At 41.4% G+C, this 2,980-nt stretch overlaps 1 non-coding gene across 1 annotated transcript; it reads left to right on the top strand.

Moving 5' to 3' along the window:
- Positions 1–844: 844 nt before the first annotated feature.
- Positions 845–951, top strand: LOC135152534 (small nucleolar RNA R71). Its single transcript, XR_010291709.1, has one exon. It is a non-coding gene; the product is annotated as a small nucleolar RNA R71 (small nucleolar RNA).
- Positions 952–2,980: the final 2,029 nt, after the last annotated feature.

Here is a 2,980-nt window from a genome sequence, read left to right on the forward strand (position 1 = left end):
AATTTCTCGCTGTTCATCATCCTGATTCTGCACTAATATTGAGGTTGGCCCTGTTGTAGTTTTTCCAGATCTTAGCGTAATAGATTGGACTTGCTCTTTAGGGTCCCTCTTACCTGGTACCTCTGTATCACTCGGGAGATTCCCCTGTGGTCTGCTTAATAAAGCATTAGCTAACTGACCGACTTGTGTCTCCAAAGCCTTCAACGTTACTGCCTGACTCTTGTACATGAGTCTTAGTTCTTCCATGTCAGACCTTTCGTTAGCTGCTTGCCCATGATTCTGAAATCCCGGTGGGTGATAAGGCTGTTTAGGTGCATACTGTTGTGAAGTTCCAGCCTGACTATACTGTTTAGGTCCCTGTTGAAATCCTTGTTAAGGCTGATTATAACCCTGATTATTACTCCAGCTGAAATTCGGATGATTTCGGTTGTTAGGATGGTAAGTAGCTGGCGCAGGCTGTTGACCTCTCTGAAAGTTGCTCACAAATTGTGCTGATTCACTAGAAATGGCACACTGATCAGTAGAGTGAGTACCAGCACATAATTCGCAAATTGAGATTGGCTGTTGAATTCCTTGGTGAGCCAGAGAATCGACTTTCATCGTGAGAGCCTTAAGTTGAGCAGCAATAGCTGTAGACGTGTCAAGATCAAGAATTCCGGCTACCTTCCCTTGAGTAAGTCTTTGAGTAGGGTTCTGATATTCGTTAGCCGCCATCATTTCAATAAGATCATAAGCTTCTTCATAACTTTTAGCCCATAACGCACCTCCAGAAGCAGCATCAAGCATAGGTCTGGATTGAGGTCCAAGACCATTATAGAAACTGTTTATTTGCATCCAATCCGGCATGCCATGGTGGGGACACTTTCTTAGCATCTCCTTATATCGCTCCCATGCTTCACAGAATGTTTCCCCTGATTGTTGAGAGAATTGAGATAGAGCATTTCGTAGTGCAGCAGTCTTTGCCATGGGGAAGAATTTAGTGAGAAATTTCTGAGCTAGATCTTCCCATGTGGTAATAGAACCAGAAGGTAAAGAATGTAACCATCCCTTCGCCTTATCTCTCAGTGAAAATGGGAAAAGCCTTAACTTCACAGCTTCATCAGAGACGTCATTAAATTTGAAAGTGTCACAGATCTCTATAAAATTACGTATATGCATATTAGGGTCTTCAGTAGGAGAACCACCATACTGTACCGAGTTCTGGACCATTTGAATAGTTCCTGGTTTGATTTCAAAGGCTTTGGCTGCGATTGCAGGCCTGACAATGCTTGACTGGATATCATCGATCTTTGGCATAGAGAAATCCTTCAATGCCTTACTGTCTGGTTGTGCTTCAGGTTCTGTCATTGTTTCAGAATCAGAAGAAGAAGATGAAGATGAATCAATTGCTTTTTTACGAGCTTGAGAACGTGTTAGCATAAACGCGATCCAAGTACCTGAAATAAAGAGAAGAAGAAAAGTGAGAAGAGAATAGAATCCTAGTCAGTGAATTTTAATGCACACTGATGACAAGTACATAAACTAATTAATTAACACCGAGTCCCCGGCAGCGGCGCCAAAAACTTGTTCGCAAAAATCTACACGCAAGCGCACGTGATCATAAGTAATATATTTGTTCGTTCCCACAGAGACTGGTGAATTAAGAATACGCACCTATGCAACAATGTATGATCAATTTTCACTGCCAAGACAAATAACAAGGATGGGTTCTTTTATACTAATAACTAAATTTACTAATCAAATTCAGAATATGAAAACACATGGGATTCTAACTTCATTATCGAATTCATCTAGAATTGAAATTACTGATAAGCATGCGACTGTTGATCCTAATCAGCAACACGAAAGTAATACATGCCAACTCTCGTTGCACACATATCATACCAATCAAAATCCGCAATTAAAACAGAAATCTCATGGACACCAACAAAGCTCAGACCCTATATCTCTATAGCGGTAGTGTAAGCAGAGAGGTTTAATAACAGGTCGTCTATCGTGATTACACAGGGTGATAAAAATAGTTCAAGTCTACCACAAATTATGCTTCATTCACATAATCCTATGTTTACATGGCATAGTTCTAAATTCAATCATCCACTCTCGCTTCAGAAAGAATTAACAAACAACTTAGAAGTTAGCTACGCTCCTAAGAAGAATAAGCACGGCTCATGCAAAGATATCAACGTACTCCACAAAATCAATCAAACAATCTCGTTACTAAACTACATCGATAAATCCATTAGAATCCCATGAAGGCGGTTAGTTCACAATCGAACTAATCGACATCATGGGTTCTAGTGAAAACATGATAAATAAACTACGAGAATTAAACGGAATAAAAATGCTTGAATTAATAATAAAGATCACACGTTACAGATTTGATGTTCACGATCTCGCTCAAAACTGTCACTTCCTCGCGAAGAATGATCTAATACAAACTGATAATGTGCTTGAATGATTAAACTGAAACTACGATATTGTTCTCTACTAAAACTACTTCCCCGAGGCTAGGGTTTTACACACGAGAAATTAAATTACATTGACCAAGTCAACCGGGCCTCGACCGCTGCGAAAATCCGTCAGAAAAGCTGTAAAAATCGGCCCGGGGCACTTCTGCTGGGCGCGGCCGCACTAAACTAGCGCAGGCGCGCTAGTGGCAGCAGAAGGTAGTGCGGGCGCGCTAACAAGTAGCGCGGGCGCGCTACTGTCTGTCATGGCAGCCCTGATTCTTCGTGTTCAGCTCGTTCTCGCGTGCATGTCCTTCCTCGCTCTAGTACCACTTCCGTAGGTGATCACGGTTGCATTTAGCACATGCAACAAGCCCTTTAAACCCCTAGATAGCTCTAGTGGACGAGTGTGCTCTCGTGAGGGTTTGTAGAAGATATACCCACAAAATCCCAAGTCGTGATGAATCCACAATTCTCTATTCTTGCAAATAATGCACCAAAACCAACCTAAAATGATAGAAAATCACTTCATC

This window comes from Daucus carota, chromosome 4, assembly GCF_001625215.2.
Source record: "Daucus carota subsp. sativus chromosome 4, DH1 v3.0, whole genome shotgun sequence".
In the NCBI taxonomy this organism is placed as follows: Eukaryota; Viridiplantae; Streptophyta; class Magnoliopsida; order Apiales; family Apiaceae; genus Daucus; species Daucus carota.